General features: G+C 54.8%; 1 protein-coding gene across 6 annotated transcripts in view; it reads left to right on the top strand.

Annotated features, from left to right (window-relative positions):
- The window catches only part of IPO13 (importin 13), a 67898-nt gene that overhangs the window by 157 nt on the left and 49338 nt on the right, over positions 1-18403 (top strand). The window lies entirely within an intron of this gene.

The raw sequence follows: 18403 nt of genomic DNA, 5'->3' as shown, positions 1-18403 counted from the left end.
CCCCGGGATCGCCCGCCCCCCCGCTGTGTCTGCCCCCCCCCGGGATCGCCCGCCCCTCCGCTGTGTCTGCCCCCCCCCGGGATCGCCCGCCCCCCCCCGGGATCGCCCGCCCCCCCCGCTGTGTCTGGCCCCCCCCGGGATCGCCCGCCCCCCCCGCTGTGTCTGCCCCCCCCGGGATCGCCCGCCCCCCCCGGCTGTGTCTGCCCCCCCCGGGATCGCCCGCCCCCCCCGGCTGTGTCTGCCCCCCCCGGGATCGCCCGCCCCCCCCGGCTGTGTCTGGCCCCCCCGGGATCGCCCGCCCCCCCCGGCTGTGTCTGGCCCCCCCGGGATCGCCCGCCCCCCCCGGCTGTGTCTGGCCCCCCCGGGATCGCCCGCCCCCCCCGGCTGTGTCTGGCCCCCCCCGGGATCGCCCGCCCCCCCCGGCTGTGTCTGGCCCCCCCCGGGATCGCCCGCCCCCCCCGGCTGTGTCTGGCCCCCCCCCGGGATCGCCCGCCCCCCCCGGCTGTGTCTGGCCCCCCCCCGGGATCGCCCGCCCCCCCCGGCTGTGTCTGGCCCCCCCCCGGGATCGCCCGCCCCCCCCGGCTGTGTCTGGCCCCCCCCCCGGGATCGCCCGCCCCCCCCGGCTGTGTCTGGCCCCCCCCCGGGATCGCCCGCCCCCCCCGGCTGTGTCTGGCCCCCCCCCGGGATCGCCCGCCCCCCCGGCTGTGTCTGGCCCCCCCCCGGGATCGCCCGCCCCCCCCGGCTGTGTCTGGCCCCCCCCCGGGATCGCCCGCCCCCCCCGGCTGTGTCTGGCCCCCCCCCGGGATCGCCCGCCCCCCCCGGCTGTGTCTGGCCCCCCCCCGGGATCGCCCGCCCCCCCCGGCTGTGTCTGGCCCCCCCCCGGGATCGCCCGCCCCCCCCCGGCTGTGTCTGGCCCCCCCCCGGGATCGCCCGCCCCCCCCCGGCTGTGTCTGGCCCCCCCCCGGGATCGCCCGCCCCCCCCCGGCTGTGTCTGGCCCCCCCCCGGGATCGCCCGCCCCCCCCGGCTGTGTCTGGCCCCCCCCCGGGATCGCCCGCCCCCCCCGGCTGTGTCTGGCCCCCCCCCGGGATCGCCCGCCCCCCCCGGCTGTGTCTGGCCCCCCCCCCCGGGATCGCCCGCCCCCCCGGCTGTGTCTGGCCCCCCCCCCGGGATCGCCCGCCCCCCCCGGGATCGCCCGCCCCCCCCGCTGTGTCTGGCCCCCCCCCGGGATCGCCCGCCCCCCCCGGCTGTGTCTGGCCCCCCCCCCGGGATCGCCCGCCCCCCCCGGCTGTGTCTGGCCCCCCCCCGGGATCGCCCGCCCCCCCCGGCTGTGTCTGCCCCCCCCCGGATCGCCCGCCCCCCCCCCCCCGCTGTGTCTGTCCCCGCCGGGATCGCCCACTGTGTCTGCCCCCCGCTGTGTCTGCCCCCACCCCCGGGATCGCCCGCCCCCCCGCTGCCTCTTCCCCCTGTGCTGTGACTGCCCCCTGGCTGTGCCCTGGGCTCCCCGGGGCATCGCTCCCCCCACGCCCCCAGCGCTGCAACTGTCCTGGCCCCCCGCCCTGGAGCATCACCTGCCCCAGCACAGTGACTGCTCTGGGCATCCCGGCTGGGGCCCCCTGCCCTGGGGCATCGCCCCCCCCCTTGGCAGCCGGGGCTTGGCCTGGGTGCCAGGGCTGGTGCACAGCCTGCCGGTGCCGTGCTTTGCCCAGCTGTCGCAGCTGGTGGCTGAGCTAGCGGCAGGGGGACTCTGCTCCCCACGGGGTGACTGCGCGTCAGTGTGGAGGAGCCTCGCCAGGGCGGCTGGCATGCCTGTGGAGCAGCCAGACTGGGTTTTTCTTTGGTTTTTGCCTCCACCAAGGGGGTGTGCTGCTGTTGGGGTCAGTGACAAGAGCTGGTGCAGGTCAGCGGGTTTCACCCAGCCGCGGTGGTTTGCTCCTGCCTGTTTGCCTCACCGTGCCACTCCCCACTGGCCTTCCCCTCGGGCTGTGACCCCCAGGGCCCTCTTTGGAGACAGCCCTTAAAGGTGACCCGCAAAGGGGACAAAGAACGTGGGCTTGTGGCCTTTCTTGCTGATGGACATGAAGGGCTGGAAGGTGTGTTTCTTCCCCTGCTTGTTTTGTACATTGGACATTCAGATGCTGTCTGGCATGCCAGTGAAATGACACTACAAGAACCAGCCTTCAGCAACAGACCCGGGGTGGGGGGGGAGGTGTTGTCATCATAACGTTCTGGAGAAAGGCCCTCTCAGTAAAAGATTCAGCATCTACATCCTTCCAGTGCACATCTCTGAGGCCCCCTAAGGCCTTGTCTCTGCGAGGGAAATCGGGGCCCAGAAGTCCCTGCTGGTGCCACACTAATTGTGATCACAATGATGGAAATTGGAATGCAGACATTGGTCAGGTGTCTTTTAAAATGTCACTGTCTTTTGAGCAGGGTTAGTGGACATGTGGCTGGTCTGCCCTGGGGAGCTGCTGTGGTGGGAGAATTTGAGAAAACCTCATAGTGCAACCTGTGAAGTAGGTCAGGAGCATTCTCCCCATTTCACAGAGGAGGAGATCCAGGCCCAGAGCAGTCAAGTGATATGCCAGAGATCAGTGGCAAAGCTAGGGGTAGAATTTGGGCGTCTAGTGTTTTGCTGAGAGATTCAAGTTATTTAAACTTTTAATTTCTCTCTTCAAACCCCAAACTCAACAAAACAAACCCCTCCCAGGAGTTCTGACTCCCAGTCCTGTGCTCTAGTCACTGGCGTGAGCACCACAACTCTCCCCACGGCCCAGCAGCTCTTTGAGCAGAAAGCTCCTCTCCTCTCCTCTTCTGCCCCATGGAGCAGCAGTGCCCGCTTGCTCATGACATTGGTGTGTGTTTTAACTGATGATGCTGTTCTCCCAGGGAGGCTCCTAGCATTTCTTGCAAATAGGCCAAGGGGCCACGAGCTAGTTACTTTCACCACCTCCTGCAGTTCCCACCCGGTCCTCTGTTTTTTTTTGAGGAATAGGTCTTGTGGCCAACTGGGTGATCCATGTGCTGCAAACCCTACTCCGGTGTCGCCAGATTCATGCCGTTCTTGGGGTGGTGGGTAACTATAATACGCACTTCTATCGTGTCGGTTGCTATAGTATTTGTGTGCGGTAATGGTCAGTTCGTTATGCAGCAGCCCAGTGGGTTATCAAGAAAACAACCTTGTTAGCCTGCCACTCCCTTGGCTACAGAGGGTCAGATGAGCAGACTTCTGTGTATAGTCTTAGAATCGTAGGACTGGAAGAGACCTTGAGAGGTCTAGACCAGTCCCCTGAACTCAAGGTAGGACTAAGTATTATCTAGACCATCCCTGACAGGTGTTTGTCTAGCCTGCTCTTAAAAATCTCTGACAGTGGAGATTCCACAACCTCCCTAGTCAATTTATTCCAGTGCTTAACCACCTTGACAGTTAGCAAGTTTTTCCTTATGTCCAACCTAAACCTCCCTTGCTGCAATTTAAGCTTGTTGCTTCATGTCCTATCCTCAGAGGTTAAGGAGAACAATTTTTCCCCCTTCCTTGTAACAACCTTTTATGTACTTGAAACTGTTATCACGTCTTTCCCCCCCCTCCACCGACCCCCTGCAGTCGTCTTTTCTGCAGACTAAACAAACCCAGTTGTTTCAATCTTCCCTCATAGGTCATGTTTTCTAGACCTTTAATAATTTTTGTTGCTCTTCTGTGGACTTTCTCTACTTTTGTCCACATCTTTCCTGAAATGTGGCGCCCAGAACTGGACACAATACTCCAGCTGAGGCCTCATCAGTGCAGAGTAGAGTGGAAAAATGACTTCTTTTGTCTGGCTTACAAGACTCCTAATACATCCCAGCATGAGGTTTGCTTTTTTTGCAACCATGTTACACTGTTGACTCACATTTAACTTGTGGTCCACCCTGACCCCCAAATTCCCTCTGTAGTAACATAGTCCTCCTTGTACAGGACACTTCATCTGATGATGATAAAGCACTTTATAAACGTGAATTAATCATCAGTCTCTCTGCAGAGAAGGTGAATCCTGTATAAATAGAGAGAGATGGTGATGCGACTGGCCTCAGGCTATACAACGCCAGAGCTGGGAGTAGAACCCAGGTATCCAAGCCCTGTATTTGTATAGTGCCTAGCACAGTGGGCTCCTGGTCCATTACTCGGGCACCTGGATGCTATGGTAATGTAGAGAATAATTAATAATCTCTCTCCTGCTTTAGAAACAAAAGGACACTGGCAGTTAGCTTTAGACCACAGTTATGTTTTTAAAAAGGCTTTTCAACAGAATAGAAATATTGTTAAGAATGTTCTACAATATCAGTGAAAAGAGGGTTCTGGTTGCACATGTCCTCCTTCAGGGTTGTGGATCACACTAGAGCCTGGAGACCCCCAGCAGTGGGGGGCAGTGTCAAGCATTGTGTCAAGCACTGGACAAATACATGAAAGAGGGAAATCTTACAACCTTCTATAAGGCAAAATAATGATTACAGGCAAGGAAAAGCTTCCATACAAAGAGAGCAGTTCTAAAGGGGATGTGGTAGAGGGTATAATAAGTGATGACTGGGCTAGAGATGGTGGCCATCTGCCACGAGAACAAGAGTCAGCCAATTCCACTGAAAGATGACAAATGGAAAATTAAGCAAAAGAAATAGTTGTTTATGTAATTAACTTGTGGAACTCATTGCTACAAGGGGTCGTTGAGATCAGGAGCTTAGTAGGATTAAGAAAAACTATTGGACGTGCATATGGATAATAGAGGATCCATAAATACAGCTTTACTGATGGGAAGTGTGTATGTGTTGTGGGAGGTGCCAAGCAGTCAGGTCATTCCCTAATTGCCCAGTGGGTGGTTTCTTGTGCGTTCTGCTGAACCATCTGGTCCTGACCACTTGTGGAGACAGGACACTGGCATAGGTGGACCATGGGTTTGATTGGGTGTGGTGGCTGCTCTGTCCCTGAGAGACTGCAGTTGTTTGTAACAATTATACACTAGCCATGAGCACAGCGAGAGTGTACAGAGTCATTCAGGTAGTAGGTAATATTTGGTATTTGCCCCTGCAGGCTACTGGCTTAACCATTGTCTGGAGCTAGAGAGCCAGAAGGTGACGCTGACCTGTCTGTTGTTGCTGTCTGAGACAAATTAAACATGGTAAAAAATGAAGGACAGGAAGTGGGAGCTGAGTGGCCCAGTGCACAAATGTTCTTCAGGACATTGTTACAAGGACCCAAGGTGGGGGGGAATATGGCTCTGTTTGGGGCTTGAGCACCCCACTTGTCTACTTGCCTCTGGTGAGCGAGAGGATCCTACACCAGCAGTGTCTGCAGAACTTAGCTTTCGTTGTCAGAAAATCAACCTGTTTCTAGCTCTTACAATTGTGAAGCGCTTTCAGGGTGTGATTGATAAGGTGAGATCTGCCTCAGCCTGCAGCCAGCTGCAGTGCCTCTGCTAGTGCTCAAGGCCTTCCTAAGCAGTGGCAGAGTAAAATGAACGAGTCTGTTGCACTGATGCTATCTAGAATCCAGTGAGCATGCTCCTGCTGCTTCTGGAAAAGCTCTGACCAGTATCAAGGCCAGCCAGGCATTTAAGTTAACCATGGAGTTGAGGACAACACACAAATGACTGCTGGCGAAGGCAGAGTAGCAGAGAACTTTCCTTACAGTAGCCAAACGGCTCTGGGGCTTGGTTTGAGGGGTGAGGGGTGGGAGACAGAGGTTCTCTTTCACAGCCATATCTGTGGGATGGGTGAGCTTAAAATGGATTAGACATGCACTCTCCAGGGGCTGCTCAACAGATGGATCCAGTAACAAGCTCCAGAGACAGCCAGTGGGAATCCCAGTATCCTCCCCTTTCTCAGAAAAAACAGATATTGGTTTTCTCACCAAGGCGTTGCCCCTGGGCTCGCTCGAGGGCACCTCATTCATGTTTGTCCCGGGTCTATGTCTGGAAGGCTTACTCCTCTGCTTAGTAGGTGGCCTTGGTCAGGACTCTAATCCCATCTCCGACACTGCCATCCTTTGTGCCTTGGGTGAATCTCATCACCTCTGCCTGGGCTGTCCCAAGTCCACGGATCTACAAAGTGGGGACAATGCCCCTGGGAAGGGTGTGGGGCTGGTAGTGAGGATTAGTGAATCTCTGCAAAGTGTTCTATAAACGCGGAGCTCTGCAGTCTAATCTGCATACGTTTTAGTCTACTGGATCATTCTGCTCCTGAATTTTCCCCCAAGGGCGCACGCAGACAGAGATGGCTCTTTTGTTTGCGCCAACAATAGAACAAATGTTGGCTCTCTGAAAGGTCAGTGGCACTCCGGGTGGTGATTAGCCCGGCATGTGCTGGGTGAGTTGCTGGTGTGCAGAAATGGAGCTCTCCATGCTGCTCTGGAATGAGGCTCCCTGCAGTCTCGGAGTAGGTAAATGTGCTCACTCGGATCTGCAGCTTCCCTTCCCCCAGCCTGCCTGAGCCTTTCCCTTTGCAGGCCTGGCAATCTCAATATTGTGATTTCCTGTAGCTGCAGCTCCGTGCTGCATGGGCTCAGAACTGCTGGGGAGCTGTTCTGGATGAGGGGCTTCACAATTTGGGGGTGTGGCCCTGTTGGTGGGAGTGGGGTTTCGGGGGCAGAGCCCCAGTAGAATGAGTCACTGCCCAGATTGGGCATCAATAAGAATTAAAGGCAGCTCTAGAGACATGGGGCTGGAATCACTTAGTGCAGTGTAAGCAAAGCCCTGGGGTTCAAAAGCCCTTTGCAGTGACAGCAGGAAAATCTCCTGCATCTCTGCTTTTCCAGAGCAGGGTTTTGGACTATTCTGAGACAAACTAAGTAAGAAATTGGGTCTTGCTGGGGGCTGGACTCCTGGGAGGGCTACTGGGGGAGCAGCTTTGTCTGTTGAGTCTAACAAATAGACAGCGCTCCTACTGGGCTGGGTTTTCTCTGCCGTTTGAGTTTTATGGCAGCTCTAGTAATGACATCTGACAGGACTAGAAATGTGAGGTTCTGACTCCCATCTGGGTCAGGTTAATGCAAACACTGGTGCTTGGAATATGAATGGTTTAAGGGAATTGGGAGTGGATTATGGAGCCTTTCAGCTCCAGGCCACTTGATCTAAGCCAGCCCCGAATAATGGTGGAACGTTATTATACACTGAGTGTTGATGGTGCGGCCTCCATCCAGACAAATGGCTGCAATTTAAACACTTTACTGGTGTCTCAGTAGAGCCCAAGGATAAGTCGGGAATCTTCTTTTGCCTGTATAGGGGGCAGGTGCACTTGCGGTCTGTGCTGCACTTGCTCTGTGGATATACAGGCTCTATAGTGTGTGAATCCAGCACCTTTTGCTTGCATGAAACTGCCAAAGAGAGAGAAAACTGGTGGGCAAGGTGGGGCTGTGAGGTTTTCCTAGGCACGGCAGCCATGGGCTTGGCCAGGTCTCCCTTTCACCCTCCTGCTGGCGCCGTTGGTTTATCCTGAAAGCTCACTGCAAACAGCTAAGCAGCAGGTAATGCTATTGGTTCCCAAGACAGTGCCAAGGACTACACCCACCCCAGGTGCCTGGGAGAGCTCTTTGGAACCATATTGAAATGTGCAGCCCATAATCTTGCTGTGGTCTCTCAGTGCTGAGCTCCTTCCTGGCAGACGGGAAGGGAGAGGCCCCCATCTCTAGCTGATGAGGCTCAGGAAGGTTTTCCTTGCTGTCAGAGGGTCTCCCAGCTCCTGGGCTCTAGAACTTCATTGCTTTCTTAAGCCAGGCTTTACAGGGAGAAGCTGCACTGGTTTAAGTTAAATCACTTTAAAAGCCAAATGACTTAAACGAGTGCAAGCCGGGGTGGCCGCGCATGCATCAGTCAGTCCTGGCTGCTGTGCGCTCCCAGGGGGCCTGGGCTGGCTTCCCCTTCCCCTCACACCTGCTGGTGAATGAGGCTGAGCTCGCGCAGGTGGAAGAGTCGGCTTGGTGACAGGAAGGGCTCAACAAGCCAAGAACGCCAGCCAGTCCCCAGGGCCTGCTTCCTGAGGCATAGCCTGTGCGTAGGCAGGTAGGCAGAGGCATTGGGTCTTGCCCAAGGCAGGGCTGCCCCGATGGCACCAGCCTCGTTTCTGGGAGGGAGGCATACACCACCCTGCAGTATGGCCTCCTCTCCAGTCTAGCTGGATTATTGCATGCTGATACCTGACTCTGCTGGCCACACCTCCCTGTGAAAGCAGAGTCAGCAGGCTGCATTGTAGGACTCTTGTCTTGCCTTTTGGTCCTCGCTGGGTTGAGATCTGCGGTATCCAGCACTGCAGCTGGGGGACAGGGAAAGGAGGCTAAACCTCTCTTTCCCTGCTTTAGATGTATTTCATCTGCCCCAAATACCTCGCACCTTTGAAAACAAAGAAAAGCCCACAACTTTCCTGGATGATTCAATATCCAGGCTTCTATGGAAACCCCAGTTGCACCTACTCCCTTTCTGCTGGAGCTGTGGCTGATCTCCTTTCTGCATCCTGCACTTTGCTTCCCTGCCTTTCCCCCTTTGCAGTGCTGGATCATTTTGCTGATGTGCCCTCTCTGACACACTATGGTGCGCATTTATAGGGCTGTGTATGTGACAGGTTGGTCACAGAAACCCCCTTGAGGCTGCCAACTGATGTGCAGAGACTACTTCTGCCCCTGCTTTCCCTGCCCTCCCAGCTTGGGACTTGAGTGCCCTGCCTGGTTTGAGCAGGGCACCCCCCCCCCCCCAGCAGGTTCTCGCCTGCAGCCTTTGTGCAGTTTCCCGGGCAGGGGTGTTACCTCCCCACTCCTGGCTCAAGTGACAGGCTCTCAGGTCTCCCATCCCCAGTGAAACTCCCCTGCCACATTCCCACGTCAACACTCCCCCGTCCGTGCTGCATCACATCTCTCCCCCCTTCAACACTGAACTGAGCGGGGTCACTCTCACTAGTGACCTGGGGAAGTTCAGGGCCCCCTCTCCGGGACAGCGCATCCACTATCAGGTTGGCACTTCCCTTCATGTGGACCACGTCCATGTCCTAATCCTGCAGGAGCAGGCTCCACCTCAGGAGTTTGGCGTTGGCTCCTTTCATCTGGTGTAGCCAGGTCAGGGGAGAGTGGTCGGTGTACACGGTGAAGTGTCGTCTGAAGAGATATGGCTCTAGTTTCTTAAGGGTCCACACCATGGCCAGGCATTCCTCCTTGATGGCTGCGTAGTTCTGCTCCCGGGGTAGCAACTTCTTGCTCAGGTACACGATGGGGTGTGTCTCCCCCTTTTCATCCTCCTGCATTAGCACCGCCCCCATCCCATGTCTGAGGTGTCGGTGAACACCACAAAGGGCTTGTCAAAGTCTGGGTTTGCCAGAACTGGGTCACTGACCAGAGCCTCCTTCAGCATCCGCAAAGCCTCCTGGCACTGCTCGGTCCAGACCACCTTGTCTGGCTTCCCCTTCTTGCATAGCTCAGTGATGGGGGTGGCTATGGCGCTAAAGCGGGGCACAAACCTTCAATAGTATCCTGTCAACCCAATAAAAGCTTGGACCTGCTTTTTGGTGTGGGGAGCGGGCCAGCCTCTGATCACCTCCACCTTGGCTGGTTCCGGCTTTAGGCGGCCGCTCCCCACCCCATGGCCCAGGTAAGATACTTCAGCCATCCCCACCTTGCACTTCTCCGCTTTTACAGTCAGCCCAGCCCCCTGGAGTCTGTCCAGCACTTGTCTAACCTGGGACACATGGTCCTCCCAGGTCTGGCTAAAGACACAGATGTCATCAATATACGCCACGGCAAAACTCTCCACCCCCCTCAGGAGCTGATCCACCAGGCGCTGGAAGGTGGCCAGTGCTCCCTTGAGGCCGAAAGGCAGGGTCAGGAACTCATAGAGCCCCAGAGGGGTGATAAAGGCCGATTTCAGCCGGGCATCTGCATCCAGCGGCACTTGCCAGTAGCCCTTTGTAAGGTCCATGGTGGTAAGGTATCGAGCTCCTCCCAATTTGTCAAGGAGCTCATCAGGCCTGGGCATGGGGTAGGCATCAGATACAGTGATGGCACTGAGCTTCCGATAGACCACACAGAACCGGACCGACCCATCCTTTTTGGGGACCAGCATCACCAGCGAGGCCCAAGGGCTGGCAGATGGTTGGATCACCCCCAAAGCCAGCATGTCCCGGACCTCTCTTTCCAGGTCCTGAGCAGTTTTCCCTGTGACTCGGAAGGGGGAGCATCTTATCGGTGGGTGCGACCCTGTCTGCACCCGGTGGACAGTCAGATTAGTGCGTCCAGGCTGGTTGGAAAACAGCTGTCGGTACGGATGCAGCACCCTCCTGATCTCAGCTTGCTGGGAAGGGGTTAGCTGATCCGAGAGGGGAATTGTTTCCAGGAGGGAGCCAGCCCTGGTCTCAGGGAATATATTTACCAAAGGGTCATCTCCCTGCTCCTCCCACTGTCCACACACGGCCAACACCACATTCCCCCTGGCATAATATGGCTTCATCATATTCACATGGTATACCCGGCGGTGGTGCACCCGGTTAGACAACTCCACCACATAGTTTACCTCATGTAGCTGCTTGACAACCTTGAAAGGACCTTCCCAGGCGGCCTGTAGTTAGTTTTTTCTCGCGGGGATGAAAACCATCATCTGATCCCTGGTGGCATAGGTGTGGGCCTGCGCCGTGTGGTCATACCAGACCTTCTGCTTCTTCTGGGCTCTGGCCAGATTCTCCCTGGCCAGGCCCATGAGTTCAGCAAGTCTCTCTCGGAAGATCAGGACATACTGCACCACTGACTTTCCATCGGGAGCGGCCTTCCCCTCACGTTTGTCTCTCATCAGGTCCAGGGGGCCCCTTACCCTCCTTCCATATAACAGTTCGAAAGGCAAAAATCCGGTACCTGGGGTACCTCCCTGTACACGAACAGCAGGTGAGGTAAGTGCTTGTCCCAGTCCTGCGGGTGCTGGTTCATAAAGGTTTTCAGCATCATCTTTAGCTTCTCATTGAACCTTTCCACCAGCCCATTGGACTGGGGATGATAGGCTGAGGTCCAGTTGTGCCAGACCCCCCATTTCTCCCACAAGCACCGGAGCAGGGCCAACATGAAGTTGGAGTCTTGGTCTGTCAAGACTTCCTTGGGGAACCCCACTCGGCGATACTTCTGGGGGACCACCAGCTGCCTCCTGATCCCACAGGACTCCACTTCCCTTCAGGGAGCCCCTTCTCCCACAGGAACCTCTCCTGGCAACCTCTTCTCATGGTCTGTCCCACACTGAGGTCGGCCAGGTCCCTGAGCTTCCACAAGGAGGGATCTTTCTGCAACTCGGCCTGGAACTCAGCGGCTGGGGAAGGGATGGGGTGGAGCTGGCCTGGGGTACTCTTCCCTCCTGAGCAGGTGGTAAGCTGGCAGTCCCCCTTGCCTGGGCCGTCTGCCCCTCATCGAGCTGGGCCCCTACCCAGTTAACCGTGGGTAGGTTGGGTCTGCTCAGTCTGTCCCTGAGCCTGGGGCACTGGGGTCCGTATGTGGCCTCTCTGGCCACAGTGATAGCAGCTCATGTCACGTTGGTCCCCTTGAGCGGGTCGGATGGTCCTCACGCCAGGTGTTCCCCTTGGGGAAGGGGGTTCTCCATATTTCCCCACTGTGAGGTCCCATGCTGACTCTCTCTCTGCATCGTGGGGGGTCCTGTTCTTTTGGGACTCCTCCCTGCTGCCCCGTGACTGACTGTTCACAAACTCGTCGGCCAGCTGCCCTGCGTGCTGGGGGTTCTCGAGCTTTTTGTCCACCAACCACAGCCTCAGGTCGGAAGGGCACTGTTCATACAGTTGCTCCAGTACGATTAGGTCAAGCAGGTCCTCTTTAGCTTGGGCCCCAGCTGTCCACTTGCGAGCATATCCCTGCATTCGGTTGGCCAGTTGTAGGTAGGTGACCTCAGGCGTTTTACGCTGACTCTGGAACCTTTTCCTGTACATCTCAGGGGTCAGCCCAAACTCACAGAGCAGGGCCTGTTTGAACAGTTCGTAGTTCCCTGCCTCTGCCCCTGTCATTCGCCTGTACACGTCCACAGCTTTGGGGCCCAGTAAGGGGTTGAGAAACTGGAGCCTGTCTGCAGGGTCAACCCTGTGCATCTCGCAGGCATTCTCAAAGGCCGTCAGAAAGCTATCTAGGTCCTCCCCCTCCTTACGCTGGGCCAGGAAGCACTTATCAAAGCTCTTTGCAGTCTTGGGTCCCCCCTCACTCACTGCAGCCAGGGCCCCACTGCTCCTCAGCCTGGCCAGCTCCAGCTCATGCTGATGTTTCTTCTCCTCCTCCTGCTCATGCTGATGTCACTTTTCATGGTCCTCCAGCTCCCTCATTTTCATCTCCCTCTCCCATTCCATCTGCCTCCGCTCCAGGGATGGGGAGCTCCGCCGGGAGGATCCCCTGCTGGCTGCCAGAGTCAGGGTGCCCTCGGTATTCACTGGGCTTCCCCAACCCCTCCCCTAGGCATAGGTAGGAAGGGTCTCGGGATGTCCTCGTCAGCAGTCTGACTCCTCCCAGCCCGGTCAGGCCCCAGGGCCCACGCTGCGTCCACCGGGCGGCTTCCCTCAGGGACAGGGATCGGGTCATCCAAGCGATCCTTCTCCTCCAACTGGGCAATCAGCTTTTCCTTGGTGGACCTCCCAACGTGCAGCTCCCTCTGCCTGCACAGCTCCACCAGGTCACTCTTAAGGCGTTTAGCGTACATCTCCCTGCTGGCCACTCGCAGGCCTATGCAGCTTTCCACGGTTTCCAGGAAGAACCCCTCATGTGCCAGTCCTTCTTGAGGTCACCACGTCTTTGCCAGGGTCAAGCTGCAGACTCCTCTGCCCCTGGGACCACTTGGTGCAATCCCCCAGGGGACCCTGTTACTGCAAAAGTCCTTCTCTCTGGTCACACACTCCCGGGGTTAACCGCCCTCTGAAACCGTCTCTCCCTGAATCTTCAGCACTCCTGGTCCCCGTCAATCCCCCTTCGTTTTACTGCTCCCCAGTCACTTACTGCAGGAAGCGCCGTTCACGGGGTGCAGTACATCCCACCACTGCCACCAGTTGTCACAGAGTGTGGGGGAGTCCGGGCCCTGCACCCCTCTTCCTGGGATTTACCGTGACTCTCAGCCAGCCAGTAAAACAGAAGGTTTATTGGACAATAGGAACACAGTCTAAAACAGAGCCTGTGGGTACAACCAGGACCCCTCAGTCAAGTCCTTCTGGGGGGCAGGGAGCTTAGACCCCAGACTTGGGGTTCTCTGTGTTCCACCACCCAGCACCAAACTGAAACCAAACCCCCCCCAGCAGGCTCTCGCCTGCAGCCTTTGTCCAGTTTCCTGGGCAGAGGTGTTACCTCCGCCCTCCCCCCACTCCTGGCTCATGTTACAGGCTCTCAGGTCTCCCATCCCTGATGAAACTCCCCTGCCACATTCCCAGGTCAACACTCCCCCCTCCCTGCTGCGTCAGGCCTGCTGCAAACCCAGACCCAGCTCTGAACCAAGTCCCCTAACAGCTGTAGGCTTAAACTGAAAGCAGCTTAAGAAGTGTTCCTGTCTTTAACACTCAGATACCCAGCTCCCAGTGGGGTCCAAACCTCAAATAAATCCATTTTACCCTGTATAATGTTTATACAGGGTAAACTCACAAATTGTTCACCTTCTATAACACTGATAGAGAGATATGCACAGCTGTTTGCCTACCCCATCCCCCTCCCGGTATTAATACGTACTCTGGGTTAATTAATAAGTAAAAAGTGATTTTATTAAATATGGAAAGTTGGATTTAAGTGGTTCCAAGTAGTAACAGACAGAACAAAGTGAATTACCAAGCAAAATAAAATAAAATAAAACAAAACACTTAAGTCTAAGCCTAGTACAATAATAAAACTGAATACAGATAAAAACTCACCCTCAGAGGTGTTTCAATAAGTTTCTTTCATAGACCGGACACCTTTCTAGTCTGGGCATAATCCTTTCCCCTGGAACAGTCCTTGTTCCAGCTCAGGTGGTAGCTAGGGGATTTCTCATGATGGCCGCCACATTTGTTCTGTTCCACCCACTTATATATCTTTTGCATAAGGTGGGAATCCTTTGTCCCTCTGGGTTCCCACCCCTCTTCTCAATGGAAAAACACCAGGTTAAAGATGGATTCCAGTTCAGGTGACATGATCACATGTCACTGTAAGACTTCATTACCCACTTGCCAGGACAGACGTATATAGTGAATGCATCCGACGAAGTGAGCTGTAGCTCACGAAAGCTTATGCTCAAATAAATTGGTTAGTCTCTGAGGTGCCACAAGTACTCCTTTTCTTTTGCGAATACAGACTAACTTGGCTGCTACTCTGAAACACTGTACGGGAAGACTTATAAGTAAAACAGAGCCATCTACAGTCAATTATCCTGGTTGATGGGAGCTATCAAGATTCCAAACCACCATTAATGGCCCACACTTTGCATAACTACAGTAGGCCCTCAGAGTTATATTTCATATTTCTAGTTTCAGATACAAGAGTGATACATTTACACAAATAGGATGACCACACTCAGTAGATTATGAGCTTTGTAATGATACCTTACAAGAAACCTTGTGCATGAAGCATATTCCAGTTACATTATATTCACGCTCGTTAGCATATTTTTATAAAATCATATGGAGTGCAACGTCACAGCGTGAATTCCACTCAGCCTTCCCAGTGGGTCTTTGGGGAGCAGACACCCCAAGTCTTTTCCGTGGATAGTGAGATTTGGTTTTGATCACCTCCTTTGAGACAGGGCAATACTGGACCTGCATGCTGTGACAGTTGCCGTGGCTGCCTTCAGATGAGGAGACTGAGGAATAGAAAGACAGGTGCATCTGTTTTCTTCAGAAAATTTTACTGCCCATTTACTGATGCCAGAATAGAGAGATCTGCAGAGACTTCTGAGGCACACGGCTGGATTTGGAGGGGCTTTCTCTTTCCCAGTGTGTTGCTGAGAGCAGCAGCATCTCCTGAGCTGCATCTTCTCCCAAAGCAGCGGAGACATGACTTAGATGGATGTATGGCCTTGCCAGAGGTGAGGGCAGGTGTTTGCGGGGAAGTGTTTTGAGGGTCCTGGGACATTCACGATTGCATCAAGTTCCTTTGCTCCCAGTTAGTAATATTAGATTTATTTAAACTCGATGAGTCGAAAGAATAGTAAATATGGCAGGCGACCAGCTTGGCTTAATGGTGAAATCCTAGCGGATCTTAAACATAAAAAAGAAGCTTACAAGAAGTGGAAGGTTGGACATATGACCAGGGAAGAGTATAAAAATATTGCTCGGGCATGTAGGAATGTTATCAGGAGGGCCAAATCGCACCTGGAGTTGCAGCTAGCCAGAGATGTCAAGAGTAACAAGAAGGGTTTCTTCAGGTATGTTGGCAACAAGAAGAAAGCCAAGGAATGTGTGGGCCCCTTACTGAATGAGGGAGGCAACCTAGTGACAGAGGATGTGGAAAAAGCTAATGTACTCAATGCTTTTTTTGCCTCTGTTTTCACTAACAAGGTCAGCTCCCAGACTGCTGCGCTGGGCATCACAAAATGGGGAAGAGATGGCCAGCCCTCTGTGGAGATAGAGGTGGTTTGGGACTATTTAGAAAAGCTGGACGTGCACAAGTCCATGGGGCCGGACGAGTTGCATCCGAGAGTGCTGAAGGAATTGGCTGCTGTGATTGCAGAGCCATTGGCCATTATCTTTGAAAACTCGTGGCGAACCGGGGAAGTCCCGGATGACTGGAAAAAGGCTAATGTAGTGCCAATCTTTAAAAAAGGGAAGAAGGAGGATCCTGGGAACTACTAGCCAGTCAGCCTCACCTCAGTCCCTGGAAAAATCATGGAGCAGGTCCTCAAAGAATCAATCCTGAAGCACTTGCATGAGAGGAAAGTGATCAGGAACAGCCAGCATGGATTCACCAAGGGAAGGTCATGCCTGATTAATCTAATCGCCTTTTATGATGAGATTACTGGTTCTGTGGATGAAGGGAAAGCAGTGGATGTATCGTTTCTTGACTTTAGCAAAGCTTTTGACACGGTCTCCCACAGTATTCTTGTCAGCAAGTTAAGGAAGTATGGGCTGGAAGAATGCACTATAAGGTGGGTAGAAAGCTGGCTAGATTGTCGGGCTCAACGGGTAGTGATCAATGGCTCCATGTCTAGTTGGCAGCCGGTATCAAGTGGAGTGCCCCAAGGGTCGGTCCTGGGGCCGGTTTTGTTCAATATCTTCATAAATGATCTGGAGGATGGTGTGGATTGCACTCTCAGCAAATTTGCGGATGATACTAAACTGGGAGGAGTGGTAGATACGCTGGAGGGGAGGGATAGGATACAGAAGGACCTAGACAAATTGGAGGATTGGGCCAAAAGAAATCTGATGAGGTTCAGTAAGCATAAGTGCAGGGTCCTGCACTTAGGACGGAAGAACCCAATGCACAGCTACAGACTAGGAACTGAATGGCTAGGCAGCAGTTCTGCGGAAAAGGACCTAGGGGTGACAGTGGACGAGAAGCTGGATATGAGTCAGCAGTGTGCCCTTGTTGCCAAGAAGGCCAATGGCATTTTGGGATGTATAAGTAGGGGCATAGCGAGCAGATCGAGGGACGTGATGGTTCCCCTCTATTCGACATTGGTGAGGCCTCATCTGGAGTACTGTGTCCAGTTTTGGGCCCCACACTTCAAGAAGGATGTGGATAAATTGGAGAGAGTCCAGCGAAGGGCAACAAAAATGATTAGGGGTCTGGAACACATGAGTTATGAGGAGAGGCTGAGGGAGCTGGGATTGTTTAGCCTGCAGAAGAGAAGAATGAGGGGGGATTTGATAGCTGCTTTCAACTACCTGAAAGGGGGTTCCAAAGAGGATGGCTCTAGACTGTTCTCAATGGTAGCAGATGACAGAACGAGGAGTAATGGTCTTAAGTTGCAGTGGGGGAGGTTTAGATTGGATATTAGGAAAAACTTTTTCACTAAGAGGGTGGTGAAACACTGGAATGCGTTACCTAGGGAGGTGGTAGAATCTCCTTCCTTAGAGGTTTTTAAGGTCAGGCTTGACAAAGCCCTGGCTGGGATGATTTAACTGGGAATTGGTCCTGCTTCGAGCAGGGGGTTGGACTAGATGACCTTCTGGGGTCCCTTCCAACCCTGATATTCTATGATTCTATGATTAAACTCCACCCAGGGCAAACCTTTGCCACAGTTCTTAGTGCCTTCCTTTGCCCTGGTAGCTGAATAAGTGGGATGTCAGCGTGGCTGTCCAGTTCCCAGCTCCGGTGCTCTGTCCTGGCAGGCCTTGGGCTGGAACCTTCACTGCCAGCTGCATCCTGTCCTGCGTTCCGTCCTTGTTGCGAGGTGGGGGAATCTCTGTCAGGGAGGCCAGCGGGAATTCTGTCTCTTACGTGTTTGCCTGAATTTGTCCCTGAAAGTGACAAAGCTGTTGGAAAGACGCACTGTGTGTGCGTATGCTGAGGAAGCTCCTCTCACCATTAGCCCTCTGCCGAGGCTGCTCGGTCCCTGACCCACAGTTTCCCTGCTGTTCCGGTCCTGCGCTCTCTTGCAGCTCTGCTGATGCACTTGTGCCATGCAGGTGTTTTCCTATCCTACCTGTGCTGCTGCAATAGGGTGGGCTGTTGCTGCTGTAATTATTCTCCCCCTTCACCTCCACCGCAGAAATAGCCAAGCCTAATGCCATCGCCTCGGGATGGTCTACTGAGGCTTCAGGCCCTCCCAGGCCTAACCTGCCATTGCTGAATTGAGAATGATGTGCCTGAGGAGTAACTGGCTTGGCTGGAGGCCCCTCAGTGTGTTGTGTAGGGAGGGGACGATATGGTTACTGCAGGATTGACCCAGCGTCATTGGCAAGGCCTTTGTCACCCCACCTTCCACTCACCTGGGGAGGCAGTGCTGGCTGCCAGCAACCCTGCAGGATCGCTGGGCCTGGCTGGTGGGAAGCAGCAGACTGCCCATTTGGTCTGAAAGAGAATGGACTTGTACATGGGGAGCCCTAAGAAAATGATACTGGCTTGTCCCCAGTGACTGTGCTTGATGAGGAATGAGCTGGGAATTTCCATTTTGTGCCCTGTGTTTGACTGCCTGCTCTCGTTAGGCAGAACAGAGAGTATCCCTATCCAGTCGTGGGTGGGGGGGGGAAGGTGGTTGGCTTTCCTGGGGGGCCTGGAGCTCTGGTTACTTGGTGTAGCCATGGTTTCCGTTGCTTGGTGGCAGTAGGCAGGGCTGACGCAGGAATAGGATGTTGGCTGCGTGGGTCTGCCTTTGGCCAGTGGGAAGGGAGCATCTTCTGCAGGAGACAACGCAAGAATGATTCCTTCTGGACATAGCAGCATGATAGCTTCTGCCAGCCAACAGTGCCGTCCTTTAGAAGTGCAGCCCCCACTGTCTTTGCTTTGTGGGGGCTGCCAGTGCTAGGTCGCTGGGG

Source organism: Lepidochelys olivacea (assembly GCF_965140295.1).
Source record: "Lepidochelys olivacea isolate rLepOli2 genome assembly, chromosome: 8".
Lineage (NCBI taxonomy): Eukaryota > Metazoa > Chordata > Testudines > Cheloniidae > Lepidochelys > Lepidochelys olivacea.
Note: the sequence above shows the minus strand (reverse complement) of the source record. Positions and strands in the feature narration are given on the sequence as shown.